This window comes from Macaca nemestrina, chromosome 13, assembly GCF_043159975.1.
Source record: "Macaca nemestrina isolate mMacNem1 chromosome 13, mMacNem.hap1, whole genome shotgun sequence".
NCBI classification, from domain to species: Eukaryota; Metazoa; Chordata; class Mammalia; order Primates; family Cercopithecidae; genus Macaca; species Macaca nemestrina.
The window spans coordinates 109,285,853-109,306,054 of record NC_092137.1 but is presented as its reverse complement, the minus strand read 5'-3'; the positions used below and the strand labels follow the sequence as shown (position 1 = coordinate 109,306,054).

Sequence of the window (20,202 nt, the reverse complement as noted above, 5' to 3'; positions counted from 1 at the left end):
GTAGGTATTATAGAGATCCAGAGGGCCAGAGGCTGTCATTTTTTTAAAGTAACCTCTTTCTATGCTGATCAGTTATTCATTTTTCTAAATATTTGTCTGCATGTTATATGTGCTTTCAGTAAGTTTTGGATGAATTTCTTAACTTCATAAAGTATATAAAACAACTTAGCAGGATATGAGTTATGACATTTAGGGGTGTTGTCCTATTGCTTCAGAACAGTGGGGTTTTCGTGTAATACACCATGTCACATGATTTGACTAAATACAGGAAAAAAAACCCTAAACTTGGTTTCATTGGCTCAAATATAGTTCAAGACAACGGAGGCAAAGCTAAGATGAGGAAGTTCTATACAGTTTAGGAAATAGGGGCTTTCAAAGATAATTCACAGTGATGTGAAACTGGCCTCCCAAGCCCTGATAAGTAAGTTAAATAAGAGTAGGAGCCCAGAGGGAGGTTCTTTACTCTTGAATTAAGAGAAGGGGAGCTGGAGGTGCCTCAGGTAGGGTGCGGAGGTTTGCAGAACTAGGTCTGTGTGTGTAAAGTGACTAAGGCGGGGGAGTGGAAGTTTAAGAGAAGAAATGGACCTGATCGCCTAAATCAGCCAAACACAGGGTATTGTTGTATTTCTGGATTTGTTTTCCTTATGACCTATCTTTCTCAGTTATTTAAGAAGCAAATCTAAAGGATGTTTGTTGAAACTCTCTATGCAGAACGGGTCTTGGGTGAGTTGTAGTCACCTTTAGCCGTGCTGATTAAAATTTCCCCCTGCTGCAGAGGTTATGATTGTGGTTCTTTTATCTTGTAGATATATATTTAATTATTGAAATATGTGAACACTTTATGTTTTATTGGTTTGAAAGTAGGGTGGGTATGGAAGGGAAACTATGCCTTTTGTTTGCAAAGAAAAATTTAAAAACAATTGATAAATAGTATTTAGTGTCATATGGTTATGTCCTGCAGAACCTTCTATAAAAGACTTTAGCTTTTGGCATTTTATTACATTAATTTTTTGAAACATTATTTCTGCTGCCTAGGATCTTTGGCGGGGAAATGTACTATTTAACAATATGTTTAGTGAACTTTTGTCCTGTCATGGTAAGAAGAAAGCAGCTATAACTAAATAAGGAGTTACTCTTATTCATTAACTTGTAAAACTCTAGTTTAAAAAAAAAAAAAAGAAAGAAAAAACTGCTGGTCATTTTTTTTAAAGTTTTGTTTTTTAATTGACACATATTTATGGAGTACAGTGTGATGTTTTGGTTCATATGTACATTGTACAGTGATCAAAGCAGGGTAATTAGCCAATCAATCATCTTAAATATCACTTTTTTGTGGTAACAACACTTAAAATCCTCTTGAGGTATTTTGAGATATACAATACAGTATTATTAATTATAATCACCTTGCTGTACAATAGATCACCAGAACTTACTCTTCCCATCTAATTTTGTACCTGTTGACAAACTCTTAGTTTCATTGATTCTGTTGTTTTTCTAGTCTCTTTTTCAATTATTTCTGTTCCAATATTTGTTATTTCCTTCCTTCTGCTAACATTGGGCCTAGTTTGTTATTTTTCTAGTTCCTTGAGGTGTAATGTCAGGCTGTTATTTGAGATCTTTCTTTTTTGATGTAGGTGTCTATTGCTGTAAACTTCCTTTAGCACTAACTTTTGCTGCATCACATAAGTTTTAGTATGTTGTGTTTCCATCTTCGTTTGTCACAAGATATTTTTACATTTTTCCTTTATTTTCTTTAATTTCCCCTTTAATTTTTTCTTTGACTCGATAGTCGTTTAGGAGCGTATTGTTTAATTTCCACATATTTGTTAATTTTCCATGTCCTCCTGTTAATGTAGAAACTATTCTAGTTTCATACCATTGTGATCAGAAAAGATTCCTGATATAATTTCACGCTTCTTGACCTGTCCTAGAGAATGTTTCATGTGCACTTGAGAAGAATATGTATTCTGTTGCTGTTGGGTGGAATTTCCCCTGCAGGCCACCCTTAAAGGAACTCTAATGCCTCAGACCTACATTTGGAAAACATTTATTAAGGGGTGATTATTTACCCACAAAAGAATCTTTTACTTTACTACATGACTTGCCCTATACAGTTGACTTCCTATAGATTTAAATGTATTTGCAAAAGCATTGATTTTACAGTTAACCTTCAAGAACATTAAGAGTGATACTGATTGCATGTGTAAGGGATTCTCTTATGTAGATGTATGTTGTGTGTATGTACACATGTATATGTACATTCACATATGTAGTCAGGAAATAAGGAATAGTTATAATGAACAGGAGAACACAAGTATTTTTCATGGATAAGAAAGGAAACGTTGAAAAGAGGATGATCATTTTAATTTAGTCTTTCAGTTGATAAAAAGGGTTCATGCTTTTTAGTTTGCAAACAAGGCAGCACTGCATAGCTGATAGAATGAAAATAGGATAAAATATTCTTAATGAACATAAACACTTGGTGGTGTTTTTTAAAATATACAGAAATAAACATCAGGCCATCACAGATTGTGTCAAGATTTTGAGGCTAACCAAAAAACGGGGAACCCCCTGTAAGTCTAAGAGATGGCACCATGGAGGTAGTGACTTTTGAGTTGGGCTTTGAAGAATTTGACAAATGATGGAAAAGAGTGTTGTTCTAGGCAGTGTTGGCAACAGCTTGAGCAAAGGTTTGCAGATCAATGTTACTTTCTGTTCAGAATCCTCCACTGCCTTTCCATCTCACTTAGAGTAAAATCCAGTTTTTATTCTGGGCTGCAAGTGCTTTCTGGATCTACCCCCTGCCCTATTCCTTTCTGTGCTGTGTTTTCCGCATTAGCCTGGAAGATATGTTAAAGCAGGGGCTTTGTTTCCTCTTGTTAACCTCTGTATTCCCAGTGCCCAGAGCAGTAGTAAGTGCTCAATAAATAAATGTTGAATGAATGAAAGAAATTCTAAAATTATCTACTGTGCTGGAATGTTTGAAGGATAAGAATGGCAGGGAGGGAGGGTGTATGTGGAGTACTGGTCTTGAGGGCAGTGTAAAATTTGGGGACATTAGGGAAGCATCTATGATGTTGCAGTGAAGTGTTTGCTAATATTACAGTGTAGAGAATGGATTAGAAGGACAAAAGAGCAAGATAGCAATACCAAATGAAAGGATGTGTCAGTGGGTCCTTCATTCAGTTGACATTTGAGTGGTTTCCCCATGCTAAGCACTGTGTTAGGTTCTGGGGTACACAAAGGTGACTGAGAAATGGTTTCCATGGGTAGTGCCAGATGTGTGAACATCTTGTAGCAAAGGACTGAGCAAATGATGTGGTGGGGCCTGAACCTGGGCCTTGTCAGAGGCGTGGGAAGGAGTCTGAAGTCTCATTGGTAGTTTCTTGATGTCAGTAGTTCCGAGAGTTCCCAGAAAAAAAGAGGAAGCCTTCAGTGAAACTTTTGTTTTAAAAAATTGATTGATTGACAAGGTCTTGCTCTGTCACCCAGGCTAGAGTGCAGTGGCACGATCATGGCTCACTGCAGCCCTGACCTTCTGAGCTCAAGAGATTCTCCTGCTCCAGCCTCCCAAATAGCTATGACTACAAACACGTACCACCATGACTGGGTAATTTTTTAAATTTTTGTAAAAACAGAGTCTCGCTGTGTTGCCCAGGCTTGTCTTGAACTCCTGGCCTCAAGAGATCTTCTTGCTTTGGCCTCTCAACCTGCTGAGATTACAGACTTGAGCCACCATGCTTGGCCCTTTAAGGGAACTTTAAAAAATGTTTTTAGTTTTTTTTTTTTTTGAGACAGAGTCTCGCCGACATCCAGGCTGGAGTGCAGTGGCGCGATCTCAGCTCACTGCAACCTCCGCCTTGCAGGTTCAAGTGATTCTCCTGTCTCAGCCTCCCAAGTAGCTGGAATTATAGGCATGCACCACCATGCCCGGCTAATTTTTGTATTTTTGGTAGAGACGAGGTTTCACCATGTTGACCAGGCTGTTCTTGAACTCCTGACCTCAGGTGATCCACCTACCTTGGCCTCCCAAAGTGCTGGGATTACAGACGTGAGCCACCATGCCCAGCCTAGTTTTATTTTTTTAATACAGGGACTTAACAGTGATTTTAAATTGCATCTTGCCCAAAAGTTAGTAATGTGTTGATTGACCCATTAGTTCCAGGAGAAAGAGGTATACAGGAGCAGTGTTTTAACTCCGAGTCAAAGTGTCACTTCTGGGGCACAGTTTGTCAGAATAGTTACAGGATGAAATATTGATGTCCTGTAGAGTGCTTGATTAAAATAAGTGAAGTGGCAGGTGGGGAGGTATTTTATTTATTTATTTTTATTTTATTTTATTTTATTTATTTATTTTGAGACGGAGTCTTGCACTGTTGCCCAGGCTGGAGTGCAGTGGTGCGATCTCAGCTCACTGCAAGCTTCGCTTCCTGGGTTCATGCCATTCTTTATTTATTTTGAGACGGAGTCTTGCACTGTTGCCCAGGCTGGAGTGCAGTGGCGCGATCTCAGCTCACTGCAAGCTTCGCTTCCTGGGTTCATGCCATTCTCCTGCCTCAGCCTCCCAAGTAGCTGGGACTACAGGCATGAGCCACCACACCCAGCTAATGTTTTGTATTTTTAGTAGAGACAGGGGTTTACCATGTTAGCCAGAATGTTCTCGATCTCCTGACCTTGTGATCCACCCGCCTCGGCTTCCCAAAGTGCTGGGATTACAGGTGAGAACCACCGCACCTGTCTGTAGGGAGGTATTTTATACCCCACATGTTGCCACAAATGTATGGTAATATTGTTAGGAGAAAAGGATACTTTATCAGCCCAGATGGGACATATAGAATCTAAAAAATTGAAAAATAACTTTTACCAATTTTTGTGTGTGGGAGGGGATGTGTGGAGAAGAGACAGAGATTCCCTTATAGGGCTTTAAAATGTGCTATGCTAAAAGAAAGTTTGTTTGCAGCCTGGGAAGACATTTAGACTACCTAGTTCTTTGGGTTCAACTGTTTATGGTTTTTCTTGTCACTTATTTAACAGTTTCAGAACATAAGGAGCATATTGTCACTTGTTCCTTATTCGTTGAGCCTGTTTATCCTTGAAATACTGTGGTGTAAGTTGAAAGACTACAGGTTTAAATTTTACTTCTGCCATTTGTGTGATTTTGAACAAATTATTTAATATCTGAGTTGTATATTCCTCATCTGTAAATGGCAATAGTATTTAATCTGTGAGTAGTGTATGTAAAAGGATCCTAGCTTGATATTTGGTGGGATCTAGGTGGCCAACAAATGTTCCCCTTTTTATTGTATTAATAGTAAAATGTGTATAACATTCACCTGTGAAGGACACTTAGGTTAGTTCCATACCTTGGATATTGTGAATAATGCTGCTGTAAACATGCGTGTACACATACCTGTTTGCATCCTTGTTTTCAGTTCTTTTGGATATATACCCAGAACTGGGGTTGCTGGGTAATGTGGTAATTCTATGTTTAACTTTTTGAGGGACTTCCAGTCATTCTCTGCCTTTGTTTTTTAGTTTACTCTGCATCATTTATGCATATCTCCTTTAAGATCCAGAATTGCTAGAGGTCAGGGTTGAGATCAGCCAAATTCACTTTAGTGCCTGGTAGTCTCATGGTTTTTCTCCACTTCCAAACGTGTCCAAACCTTGTCCAAGCCTCCCACTGTCTGACTTCTACTGTGAAAAAAGCCGTTCTTCTTTCTTTTGCTTTTTTCTTTCTTAAATCTTCTCCCCTTCGATTGCCTTTTCTTTCCCTCACTAATTCTTTCCTTCTCACCTCCTGCCTTCTATAAAGGAATGCTGGGGAAAAGGTCTTGCAGGGGTTACTTCTCCATCGCCACTCTCAAGCCTACCCAGACCTGGAGTTGCTGTCTTTGTGAAGAGGGACATAGAAACAGAATGACATCCAGATGCTAGATAACATCAATTTACAATAAACTGTAAGCCAGACTTTCAGAAAAATTAGCACCTGTATAATACTAAAAAATGCCAAGTATTTGGGAAAGGTTGGGTGGGGAATGAGAAAATAGCATCATCCATGGGAGTAATTCAACTGTCAGGGCTGCCAGCCTAGCACGCTGCTAGCAACAGCTGGGAAGAAATCATAAAGTGAATTTTCCACAGACAAACCAGCCAGAAATAAACACCAGACTGCCAAGTCAGTGTGATTTCTTAGTCATAAAAGGTACTTTTCATTCCTGTAATCCTGATTGGCCTGGTCAATAATTAAAAGTCAACATTCAGTTTTATTTTACTTATTTCTAGGACCATTATAGAATCCTTCAGTCATTACATATCTGGTGAGACCTTAGTGATAAGTAAAGGATATCCATGCACTTGAGGGGAAGGAAGTGTTCATATCTGAAATAGCTAGAATAGTAACAAAGCACCCTTTAAATTCAGGCAGTGGCAATGAGCTACTGGTAACAGCCCTAAGGAGAAAATGAGCAGCAGCCAGAATTTTGAGATTAATTTTAATAATTTATTAATGAATGGACCAGCAGGGAAGAAGTGGGAAGGATATGGTCAACAAGTGGCAGGAATGAAGAATTCAGCTGTGGGGAAGGGGTAGCTTTTGCTTAGAAAGTTCACCACACACGCCTGCCCTATAAGTTGCAGTGAATTCTGTGGAAGTGATTAGAGTGGAGAAGGAACAAAGAGGGTTGGAATCCAGACGTTCCATGACTAACCCCAAGATGACTAAACTGAATGCACCCACAGAAAGGGAAGTGACATTTACTGAGAGTACATTTTATGCTGCTGCATGCTTAAAATGCTTTCTTTGTGTTCTCAGTCCTTACCAGTCTGTGAGGGGGGGTTATTTTGTCTACATTACAGATGAAGAATCTCACCTGCAAATGAAGAAAGTCGCCTGGCCGATAAGAGATCGTTTGAAATGAAAGGATTCCAGGGTTTCTTTCTACTGAGCTTATTCAATAAGTAGGGCTTATTATACTGTCTAGAATGGTGCTATCCTTTAGAAATATAATGTGAACTCCATGTGTAGTTTAAGACTTTCTGGTAGCCATTTAAAACAGGCAAGAAGAGATAGGGAAGATTAATTTTAATAGTATGTTTAATTTAACCCAGTATATCAAACTGTCATGTCCAAGCTATATACATATCATGTCATCAGCATTTTAAAATTACCAAGAGAATCCAGTGTGTACTTTAAAGTCCATCTGAATTCAGACTAGCCACATTTCAAGTTGCTGCATGTGACTACTGGCTACCAAAGTGGACAGCATAGCTCTAAAAAAAAGGTAGAGAGACTCATCCTAAAAAAATTGAAGGTAGAGGCTCTGCTTTGAAGCCATTGAGAGGAATTATGGTGGGGAAAGAAAGCAGCTTCACCTGAGGTGGAAAGCTGTGTGGAAGGAAGGTACCATACGTAAAAGCAGGGCTGCTCTTGAAAGGAAAGAATGTGACCTTATCATGCGAGGACATTACTGACTGAAGGGCTATTTATGGAGAGCAGCAAGGTCATACCGACCTTTATCACCACCGCCTGTCGTGACCACAGGAAGGCTCTGTGGTGTTGACTGCTAGATGCTGAACCGTATTTGGGCGGAGTTGCGAGGGTACTGTGTCTTGGCAAATCTACTCACCATTAGGAGTGGAAACCACAGCCTTTAACGTGTGTGTGGATGTCATTCCCAAAGAATCTTTTCTTCCAGTGCCTTTTTCAGATGAGGAGGTGTGATGTGTGCTTGAGGAAGTAAGCATGAACCAACTACCTTATATGGGAATTCCCAGACTTCAGCTCCACCCAGACCAAGATAAATGATGGTTTCAGACTGCTATTCCAGCAGAACAGGGGCCGTCCTGTGTTTGTAATATTCAGTCATTTCTTCCATGCTTTCTTACTTTAAAAAATATTCTTGAAATTTCCGCTTGGTCTTCTTTCTCCTTGTGACTCTGCCTCCTTTATGGTCTTTGTCCCACTTGGTTGTTTGTTGCATTATACTTGGTTTATTTTGTTGCTGCTGCTGTTTTGTAGTCAACTATGTACTAGGAATCAGTGTACCCCCCAGGTCCTGTTCTTGGCGCTCAGCTATGGGACTTTAATTCGGTTCCTTCATCTGAAAAATGAAAAGGATTAGAATTAGAGTCCTTTATAATTTTTTTGGGCCCTCATTTTGCAGCTCATTTGGAGCCTCATTTTTTTATTGTGGTAAAAAACACATAAAATGTACCATCTTAATCATTTTTAAACTCGACAATTCAACAGTGTTAAGTGCACAAGAAGTTGCTACTTATAATAAAATGTCAAATAAGATCTAGAGGCTTGAGGAGAACCTGAGGTTATCTGTGGAGGGTGGAAGGCTTATGCTGGAGTGGCTCCCTGAGAGCGAAGATCAGGAGTGAGGGAACGATCTCCCAGTATTCACTTGCAGAAGTAACTTAAAACTGCTAAAAGTATGTGTGTCAGGGCTTTGGCATTCTGTCCAGACATAGAAAGACCTGATACTGTTTTGACTTCCTGTGTCCCAGTAGCCATTCAGCAGCCAACATTTGTATAGTATTTTATCTTTCTCAGCTTATTTTTAATTAATAATTAATACTCTTAGTATTAATACAAATCAATTCGTAATTCTTACAAGAGTGTGAGATAAATGAGCATGTGCTGTCTTCAGTTGACAAAGGAGGAAATGAAAGGGTCTGAGGAAAATGAGCTGTAGATCACGCGGTAGCTGTGGAAGGGGCAGAGAAGCCAGAGAGTGGCTCAGGAGTCTGGTGATACATATGATGACAACATTTTAAAAATAAGAGGTGGGGAAAATCACTTTTTGGAATATTAACATAAATGTAAAATGATTTACAGGACACTTCAGTGGAATTCAGTTAGGTCTCAGATTTTACATTCCCCATTAAGGGTGTATGTAAAGAAAGGGCATGTTGGCCAGGCGTGGTAGTTCACGCCTATAATCCCCAGCACTTTGGGAGGCCGAGACGGGCAGATCACCTGAGGTCAGGAGTTTGAGACCAGCCTGACCAACATGGAGAAACCTCATCTCTACTAAAAATACAAAATTAGCCAGGCGTGGTGGCGCATGCCTGTAATCCCTGCTACTCAGGAGGCTGAGGCAGAAGAATCGCTTGAACCTGGGAGGCGGAGGTTGCGGTGAGCCGAGATCGCGCCATTGCACAGCCTGGGCAACAAGAGCGAAACTCCGTCTCAAAAAAGAAAGGGCATGTTGGGCATGTTGAGGAAATAGGAGCTTGAAGTATGTGCAATGGTTCATTAATTTCCCTACGAAACCTTTTTTTTTTTTTTTTTTTTAAGACAGAGTCTTGCTCTGTTGCTGGAGTGCAGTGGCATGATCTTGGCTCACTGCAGCCTCCACCTCCTGGGTTCAAGCGATTATCCTGCCTCAGCCTCCTGAGAAGCTGAGATTACAGGCACATGCCACCACACATAGCTAATTTTTGTGTTTTTAGTAGAAGTGGAGTTTCTCCTTGTTGGCCAGTCTGGTGTCGAACTCCTGACCTCAGGTGATATGCCCACCTCAGCCTCCGAAAGTGCTGGGATTACAGGAGTGAGCCACTGTGCTTGGTCAAAACATCTTAATTGGACCTTTTTTTAATTCACAGACCACTTTGAGACTCTAACACTTATGACCTTCATAGAAAAAAATGCACAAAGGCACATGCATAGAAAATTTGTGTGTAACGTCAAGGAATTCATGCCCCCAGTCCCTCCACAGCAACACATGATTGTAATGATGATTGCATTTCTGAAGACTTTTTTAAAGCCTTTTTTTGGATAGGAGAGTTAAAATGTGAATTCTCGATAATTGAATAAGCAGCAAATTCACTAGCAGTCACTAGAGGGTGATGTTTTCTAGCATACAACATCAAGTTCTTTCTGGCAGGTTGCCATTGTAGGTTCCTGTGTATCTGCTTGCTTGTATGTGTGTCTGTGTCTGTGTGTGAGAGAGACAGAGGCACACACACACTGTCTCTACCTGCATAGCTAAAAGAATTTCTTTGTGCATGTTTCTTTTTTCTCCTTTTCACTTATCTGTAATACAAGCAGAAATGCTTTTTCCTCTTTTTTTTTTTTGAGACAGAGTCTTGCATGTTACCCAGGCTGGAGTGCAATGACGCAATCTCGTCTCACTGCATCCTCTGCCTCCCGGGTTCAAGTGATTCCCCTGCCTCAGCCTCCTAAATAACTGGGATTACAGGTGCCTGCTGCCACACCCAGCTAATTTTTTGTATTTTTTAGTAGAGACAGAGTTTCACTATGTTGGCAAGGCTGGTCTTGAACTCCTGACCTCGTGAGCCACCATGCCTAGCCAGAAATGCTGTTTTTTTAAAAGCCTTCTCCCACATGTTCTACAGATGAATTCTGAATGTTTTCTAATATATCCTTGTTTTTCATCATCCCAGGAATAGCTGCCAATTATGAGCACCCACCGTGGTTGGCTGTGCACTGGGTGGCTTATGAACTTTGCCCCTTATCCCTGCAACTGCAGCATGTGTTATTTCATAGGTTAGGACCTGATGTGTAAGTAGCTGGCTCAAAGCCCTCCATCTGGTAAGTTTGCCGGTATATCATCAGTTCATAGTATTTCCGTTTGAGAGTTTCCCAAACATTTCCTTATACTAGTTTCATAGTTTAAGATCTTAGATTTAAGTCTTTAATTCATTTTGATTTGATTTTTGTTTATGATGAGAGGTAGGGGTCTAGTTTCATTCTTCTGCATTATGGATATCCAGTTTTCCCAGCACCATTTATTAAAGAGTCTGTCTTTTCCTCAAAGTGTATGTTCTTGGCACCTTTGTGGAAAATGACTTCACTGTAGGTGTGTGGATTTTCTTTCTGGGTTCTCTGTTCTGTTCCATTGGTCTGTATGTGTGTTTTTATGCCAATACCATGCTGTTTTGGTTACTATATATATACGTAACGTATTACACTCACCAAACTATGGAGGATTCACCACCAGAGCAGGAAGCAACAGCCTGGGCTCCAGAGTCAGCCGCTTGTCTGTGCGCAGCGAGGGAGGGTCTCATGAAGTTTCAGTGCAGTCTGGGACTCTAGCTCTTTTTGTAACAAGTTGTTTGGCATGAGACCCAGTCACGAGTGCCCTTCGTGACTGGGCTCAAGGAACACAAAAAGGTCACAACTTGTTTTTGCGATTTTCTATTGTTTTTCAATAACTAACGTATAGGAATAGATTGAAATAGAGATTTCTCCGAAACAGCGCTGGATGAATGCCTCAAAGGGCTGACACAGCCTGTTCCAGAACTTGGTGACCATTGTTTGTGTCCATGTTCAGTTGAGTTCAAATATAATATTTAACTTTTCCTCCACACACGCCTGGCTAATGTTTGTATTTTTGGTAGAGACAGGGTTTCACCATGTTGGCCAGGCTGGTCTCAAACTCCTGAACTCAGGTGATCCACCCACCTTGGCCTCCCAGAGTGCTGGGATTATAGATGTGAGCCACCGCACCCAGCCTAGAATTGTTTATTCTATTTCTGTGAAGAATGTCATTGGCATTTTGATGAGGATTTTATTGAATCTAGAAATTGAGTAGTATGGACATATTAACAATATTGATTCTTTCAACCCATGGAATGTCTTTCCATTTTTTGGTGTTCTCTTCAATTTTGTTCATCAGTGTTTTATAGTTTTCATTGTAAGAAATGTTTCACTTCTTTGGTTAAATTAATTCCTGGGTATTTTATTTTATTTGTATCTATTGTAAATGGGAGTACTTTTTAAATTTCTTTTTCGGGTCATTCACTGTTGGCATATAGAAATGGTACTGACTTTTGTATGTTGATTTTGTATACTCCAACTTTACTGAATTTATCAACTCTAATAGTTTTTTGGTGAAGTCTTTAGGTTTTTCCAAATATAAAATCATATCTGCAAACAAGGATAGTTTGAAGACTTCCTTTCCAATTTGGATGCCCTTTATTTCTCTTCTCTGATTGCCCTAGCTAGCACTTCCAGTACTGTGTTGATAACAGTGGTGACAGTGGCATCTTGTCATGTTCCAGATTTTAGAGCAAAGGCTTTCAGTTTTTCCCCACAGTATGATACTAGCTGTGGGTCTGTCATATATGGCTTTTATTATGTTGAGGAATGCTTCTATACCCAGTTTTTTGAGGGTTTTTTACAATCAGGAAGTGATGTCAAATTTTATCAAATGCTTTTTCAGCATCAGTTGAAATGATCATAAGGTTTTTATCCTTCGTTCTGTTGATATGATGTATCACATTGATTGATTTATCACATTGATTGGTTTGCATGTGTTGAACCATCCTTGCATAAATCCCACTTGATTACAATGAATGATTGTATTGTTGAATTCTGTTTTGTAATATTTTGCTGAAGATTTTTGCGTCAAAATTCATCAGAGATATTGACCTGTAGTTTTGTTTTATTATTATTATTTTTTTGTTGAGACAGGGTCTTGCTGTGTTGCCCAGGCTGGAGTGAGTAGTTTAATCATGGTTCATTGAAACCTCAACCTACTGAGTTCAAGCAATCCTCCCATCTCATCCACCTGAGCAGCTGGGAGTATAGGCCTGTGCCATTATGCCCGGCGAATTTTTTTGTATTTTTTGTAGAGACGTATTTGTATTTTTAGGGTTTCGCCATGGTACCCAGGCTGGTCTGGAACACCTGGGTTCAAATGATCTGCCGGCCTTGGTGTCCCAAAATGCTGAGATTTACAGGCATGAGCCACTCGCCCGGCCAGGTTTTCTTTTTTTCAACATGTCTTTTTCTGGTTTTGTTGTCAGGGTAACACTGGCCTTGTAGAATGAGTTTGGAAGTATTCCCCTCTCCTCTATTTTTCAGAATAGTTTGAGTAGGATTAGTATTAGTTCTTCTTTAAATGTCTGGTATAATTCAGCAGTGAAGCCGTCAGGTCCTGGCCTTTTATTTACTGGGAGACTTTTTATTACGGCTTTGATCTCATTACTTCTTATTGGTCTGTTCGGGTTTTGGATTTCTTCATGGTTCAATCTCGGTAGGTTGTATGTATCTAGAAATTTTTCCATTCCTTCTAAATTTTCCGATTTATTGGCATATAGTTGCTCATAGTAGTCACTAATGATCCTTTGAATTTCTGCAGTCTCAGTTGTAATGTCTCCTTTTCATCCCCCTTCTCCCCCCACCCCCCGAGACAGTCTTGCTGTGTCACCCAGGCTGGAGTGATCTTGGCTTACTGCAACCTCCACCTCCTGGGTTCAAGTGATTCTTCTGCTTCAGCCTCCTGACTAGCTGGGATTACAAGCATGTGCCGCCATGCCTGGCTAAGTTTTTTTGTTTTGTTTTGTTTTGTTTTTGTAGAGACGGAGTTTTACCTCTTGGTCAGGCTGGTCTTGAGCTCCTGACCTCAAATGATCCGCCTACCTTGGCCTCCCAAAGTACTGTGAGCCACCATGCCTGGCCTCCTTTTAATCTCTGATTTTATTTGGGTCCTCTCTTTTTCTCAGTCTGGCTAAAGGTTTATCAATTTTGTTTAACTTTTCAAAAAAACTATTTTACTGATTTTTTTGTTTCCTTCATTTCAGTTTCATTTATTTCTATTCTGAACTTTACTATTTCTTTTCTTCTATTATTAATTTTGGGTTTGGTTTGCTCTTGCCTGTCTAGTTCTTTAAGATGCATTGTTAGGTTATTTATTTGAAGGGTTTTTGGTTGTTGATGTAGACATTTAGAGCTCTAAACATCCCTGTTATTACTGCTTTTCCTATATCTCATAGGTTTTGGTATGTTATGTTTCTATTATCTTTTGTTTGAAGAACTTTTTCATTTTCCTTAATTTCTTCACTGGCCCACTGGTCATTCAGTAACATATTGTTTAATTTCCATGTATTTATATCGTTTCCAAAATTCCTCTTGTTATTTATTTGTAGTTTTATTCTGGCCTCCAGTTTTGTTTTGTTTTGTTTTGTTTTGTTTTGCAGCCTGTGAGCTAAGAATATTTTGACCTTTTTTAATGGTTGAGAAAAAAATAAAAGGATGATATGGAAATTTTACGAAATTCAAGTTTCAGTGTTCATAAATAAAGTCTTCTTGGGACCACAACCACATTTACATATTTACTATTGTTTGTGGCTGTTTTTGAATCACGAGGGCGGGTTGGCTAGTCACCACAAAGACTTTGTAGCCTGCAAGGCCTAAAATATTTACTATCTGGCCTTTTACAGAAGTTTGATGATTCCTGCCATAGAAGAGTTGTAGCAGTTTTTGAAAACATTAACATTTTCAAATTTGAAATGGTTACTGCCTTCAGATCTTTTATCCTTAGCCTCTCAAATTAAATTTTGTTCTAATAGAAATGACTGGATATTAACGTATTTTAATTACCTTAAAACAAGTCTTGCTCCTCATCCCCCTTCCTCAAGATGGGCTTCTTGTTAGTTAGCTTCCTTTCTTTCTGTCCCGGAAGACTACTAGAGAGTTGTCTAAGACCGCCCCACTGCCCCTGCTCCTCTGAGTTGGATGAAGGAGGAGCAGGGGACCAGCAGGAGTAGAGTCTGTTGGACAGAGTGTGTGGCAGCATCTCGACTGTACAGAGCACTTGGTAGTCTGAAATTTGATCTCTGCCAGGTAGGAGCAGTTTACTTGCAGGAAGGATTGATGGGTCACGGATTAATGCCACATAGTTCCTTTTTCATTGGAATCCAGTTGTCTGGTGATTCCCTACCTTGTGAGTCTGAACAGGATACTGAAGCTTGCTCCCTCTTGAGAATCCGGAAGGGCCAGATGCCTGCCTTCATAGCCTCCCCTGCAGCTGCAGCCGAGGCACAGGAATGTGCCTTGGACTCTGGCCATCAGGTACACTTGTACTGGACTGTGACCTGCTAGAGATGCAAAGAAATAGGGATTGCCTGGAATCATTTCTGGAGAGCTCGGTTGTAACAGCACTCACGACACCCATTGTTTAGGGGCAGCAGTAGAACCCGGTGTGAGCAGCACAGTCCAGTACCCAGCCTTGGTCCATGAGGTACACTCGGTCCAGAGGTGTAGGGCTGGGGGCAGACTTCCCCCGCTGGGCAGGGTGTTGTTACAAGCTGGGTTCTTTGTTAATCCTGCAGAGTCTGTGAGCATTGCAATATCATTATTAAATATCTCTTCTGCTTAAAACTAACCCAAGGTGGTTTCTGTTGCTTGCATCTTAGAAACCTACATGTGTCAAGCTAAATAAAGAGCTCACTCAAAATATCTAATGTTTTATAAAATTTTGAAAAAATTTCCCTATTTTGAAACTTACTGAAATTCATTTCTTTCAGCATCTTATGCTGTCCCCGTTTTCCTCTTTATTTGTTCCAAAAATGTCTGCCGAGTACCTACTACATGCCCAGCACATGGCTTCACATAAGCAGAAACACAGGCGGAAGAATGTGTCAGTGTTTGGATTTAGTGATGCCCCACTTAGAGAATGCCATACAGTGTAATCTTGATCCTTATAACCAGGTCATTGTATCTGTGTATTGTGGGCCACACTTGACTACAGTGAGGGTCCCAACGGCAACTTGGAAAGAAAAGAAGTCAGATTATCCTCTGAGAGTGAAACTTCAGACTTGACCCAGGAGTAGAGCTCTGTAGTCTCCTAAAGGGGATGGAGTGGCTCTGGATGTATATGTAAAGAAAGGACATGACCATCTGAAAGGCCCGGTGAGCATGGAAGCAGCAGATGTATGGGCAGTCACAGAGGTGAAGCTGGCAACCAGGCCTGGGGGCCAGGCAGCGTAGCCCTCGGGCCCAAGTACCAGGTTCCTGTTGCCAGCTCTGCCCCCAGTTTGGGGGAGGTGAATCTGGATGTCGTAGTCACTGAATATTCAGACTGTGTAGCTATTTTTATGAATTCAAGCACACCAGACAACCTTCTGATTATAACTTAGATTTTCATTTGACCTGTGCCTAGGAGAGAACACATTACTTATGAAAGCTAGATATTTTAGTTTGCAAGTTGGAGTTCTGATTTTACACATCAGTTCTAAAAGTTGGTGAATGAGGATGCTTAAGTGGCACATCTACCTTAGGTGTGTTGACAACATTGATTACTCAGCTTCAGAAGCTGAAGGTCAGACTTTACATTCTTAAAAATTCACGAAGGTGGGATTCTTTATAGGAAGCCAGCTGGATTCACCAGCAAACTCTGTCACTGAACTGAGGACTTTTTTTTTGGGAGGGGGGGTGGACTTCAGTATATGTGCGTGTGTGTATGTCAGTAAGAAAAATCACAATTTGTAAGGTACTTTAAAAATTTTATCAGCACTTTCATGTTTCTGTGAAGCTTCTGAACTTAATTCAACCATTCAAGAAGCATTTCTTAGGTACCTACTGTTGCCAGGCTTGAAGAGCTCACATTTCAGTGAGGAAGACCAACCAACATATGAACAACACACAGTACAGCAAGTGCAACAGAATGGATTTGTCTAAAGTTCAGTAGGATCCCAGAGGAGAGAACAGCTTCCACTGCCTCCCTGGGAGAGCTCTAGAAGGCTCCACCAAATGGCAATATTGCGGGAGTCCTATGTGAGGAGAGAGGCTGGAGGTTCATCCACGTAGAGAAATGGTAGATCCTGGAAACACAAGAGTGTGCTGAGTCTAGGGCAGTGGTTGGGAAATTAAAATATAGCACAATCAGTTGTTAGAAGGGAAAAGGTGATTGGAATGAGGCCACACAGGTGAGTATGCAGTAAAGGATATGTCTCATGTACCTTGCTGCTGTGGTCCGAATGTGTCTCCCCCAAATTCGTATGTTGAACTTCTAACCCCAAAGTGAGGGTATTAGGAGGTGAAGCTTTTGGAGAGATGATTAGGTCATGAGAACAGAGCTTTCATGAATGAGATTAGTGCCCTTATAAAATAGGCCCAAGGGAGCCTGCTTGCCCCTTCCTGCATGTGAGGAAACAGTGAGAGGGTGCCATCTGTGAGCACGGAGAGCTTAGCTTGGACAGCCAAGGTGATGAGGGACGCGCTGAATCAAGATACATGACATGGGGGGTGCTGTTGCACAATATTGAGTTATTCCCCCTCCAGATGAAACACAAATAGAACATAATTGAGCACACCAGTTGTCTGGTATCATCACATAAATAGTACGTGTGTGCACATATAGAAGTGATTTTTACATAAGAGTATATTTTTGTGCATCTAATAGGATTCACTATGGTGTAGTTTTTAGGTATTTCTCTCTAACCTGGATATAACCAGAAAAGAGATATTGATCTCTCTAATAAATCTGCCTATTAAAAGTACTAAGTTTTACAAGTGAAATTATTAATACCATGGGCAGAGTTCCTTTTTACTGTATTCTTTTTGCTTATTTACTTCTGGGTCTTAAAGTCGATTCACAGGTCCTCATTTACCTGTTAATTGTGCCTGAAACCCAGTCTTTCCCATCTGTTTTTGCTAGTCTTAGAGTTTATATCCTGTAACTTTTCTCATCTTCCTTTGAGTGGGCTCCTAGCATAATGTTTTATGTCTTCTGTTTTATTAAGCATTATTTGGAAATGGATATGATTTTAGTATTGGTTATGTATCAGGTAGGGGCTCCTTGGGCTTTCACTGTGGGTAACATTCATGTGGTATTTGTCTCAGAGTTAATGCCCCTTTCTTTCATCCTCTGAAAATTGTGTGCCTGTAATGTCTTTAGGAGCCACATGGTGGCAGGCACAGTGCTTTGAAACTTTGTGGACTTACATACTCAGAGTGTTTGCTGTGCATCTTCATCTTTCCTTCCTTTAAAAACAATGAAGATATTGAAATTAATAAAAAAAGAACCTCCAAATATCTACCACCCACCTCAAGAAATAAAACCTTACAAACAGAGTTGAGGTCTCTTGGTTCAGTTTCCTCTTCCAATCAATCACATTCCCCCCTCCTGTTTTCATCCACGAGGAAACCCTTTCCTTAACGGAGTTTGGCTTTTGGCTCACTTTTGTGCATATCTTTATACTTTCATTACACATTTATATATTCTTAACAGTGCATGGGATTCCTTCTTTCGTTTCAGATTTTACTTGGTGTTTACTGTTTGTGTTACTGTGCAAGTTGCCTTTTTCACTCACTTTTTAAAAACATTTATGTAGATTTGTGCTTCAGTGAATTTTCTTTTACAGCTCTACAGCGTTTCGTTGAAGACATCACAATTTTAGAAATCTGTTTTCTTGATCTTGAGAGAAGCAGGGTAGTAGAGTGATCATAGATGGGGCCCCTGATGCCCATTCCAGTCCCCATTCTGTCACTCACCAGTTGAGGGCCCAGTTTCTACTTCCGCGAAGTAGGGATACCGCTCATTTCACAGGGTGTTAGGGGGATCAGATGAAATAGTATGTGAAGCATTAGCACCATGATCATTACTGCTATTAGAAGAAGATGATAGTAGTGCATGATCATTACTGCCATTAGAACAAGATGACATTACTGCCATTAGAACAAGATAACAGTAGTGCAGACTCAGGGCAGGGCTAATTTTGTGCTATGTTTTAATTTCCAGTCGAACAGAGGGCACGCTGAAAGAAGTGGGGACAATAGCTTGAGACAGCTGAGGTGGCGTCTTTCTGAAGACGTCTGTTTTCTCTGACGTAGGTGGTAATAGAAAAAGAGGGTGGGATCGGTGATTCGAGAGTACTGAGGGTTTCAAGTGTCCTTGTTTGCGGCACGATCTGGCTAAATACATGCAAAATAATTTCCTGTGTTGGTGCGTGTGCTAATCTTGTTTGATTTTTTTCTTAGCAACCTGTTTACCTGGCAAAGTATAAAAGGCTTCTCCTCTAGAGTCTTCTCTCCCCTCTGCCATGGCAGGTGTTGCTACCTGGAGCCGCTTCCACAACTGCTTGTCTCCAGGATTGCACCCTCCCCACCTGGAATTCTAACCTTGTGCGGCTCTCACCTGTCACATACCCCCATCAGCCTGGCTCTGACTTTTTCAAAAGCTGACTCTAAACTGCCTGGCTCCCTGCAGTCATTGCTCCTACTGCTTCCAGAGTGAGGCACCCACTGTTCCCTGGCTCACTTCTCCACCTTCCCATGCCTTGGCACTCTCTTCTCCACCTAGAATATTCTCTCCTCCCCTTTCCTGGTGCCATTCTTTCACAATGTAACATATCCCTGAATGCATTTCATATGATCTTGGGCAACCTATTTAACATCCTCAGATATGACACTTCAGATCCCTCATTAGAGGAAGCACCCGGAAAAGCCAGGAATCCTGACCTGACGCCCTCTGCTGTGCCGTCGGGGCATCACACTGCGCGCGTGATACAGCAGTGTATGGCGTTCTGGCTTTAAGGAAGTTATGCTTGTTTTCATCCCCACGGTTGAACTTTTTTTTTTAACTTAAAAATACTTTATTGGCCAGGCACGGTGTCTCATGCCTGTAATCTCAGCACTTTGGGAGGCCGAGGCGGGAGGATCACAAGGTCAGGAGATCAAGACTATCCTGGCTAACACGGTGAAACCCCATCTCTACTAAAAATACAAAAAAATTGCCGGGCGTAGTGGCAGGCGCCTGTAGTCCCAGCTACTTGGGAGGCTGAGGCAGGAGAATAGCATGAACCCGGCAGGTGGAGCTTGCAGAGAGCTGAGATCACGCCACTGCACTCCAGACTGGGCAACAGAGTGAGACTCCATTTCATATATATATATATACACACACACACACACATATATATATATATGTATATATATATGTGTGTGTGTGTGTGTATATATATATATTATTATAAAAATGTTATTTATTTTCTAAAAATAGAGATGGAGTCTCACTATGTTGGTCAAGGTGGTCTCAGACTCCTGGCCTCAAGCAGTCCTTCTGCCTTGGCCTCCCAGAGTGCTGGAATTACAGGCGTGAGCCACTGCACTTAGCCTGAAAATTTTCATTCTGATATAAAAATAGAAGAAACAATCCTCTTATACTCATCACCCACACTTAATACCATCTTGCCATATTTGCTTCACATGTTCTTTTTTCTTTTCTTTTCTTTCTTAATTATTTAAAAGCAAATCCGAGACATCAGGACATTTCATCCCAAAATACATCAGAGCTGGTGCCTGAGGAGATGGACATTTTCTTATATAAGCTGGTGTCTGAGAAGATGGACATGCTATTACCATATGTAACAAATGAGTGGTAATTCTTTATCACCATCCAGTACGCCACCCATAATCAAATGTCCTCACTTGTCCCAAGAGTAGCC

At 40.7% G+C, this 20,202-nt stretch overlaps 1 protein-coding gene across 7 annotated transcripts in view; it reads left to right on the top strand.

Moving 5' to 3' along the window:
- The window catches only part of LOC105471843 (LIM zinc finger domain containing 1), a 151,543-nt gene that overhangs the window by 53,444 nt on the left and 77,897 nt on the right, over window positions 1-20,202 (top strand). The window contains exon 1 of one of the 7 annotated variants that reach the window (XM_011724622.2): window positions 54-421. The exons of 4 other annotated variants lie outside the window; for them this stretch is intronic. The gene's annotated coding sequence lies outside the window, so the exon portion shown is untranslated. 2 more of the 7 variants (XM_011724621.2, XM_011724619.2) reach the window with 2 other exon arrangements.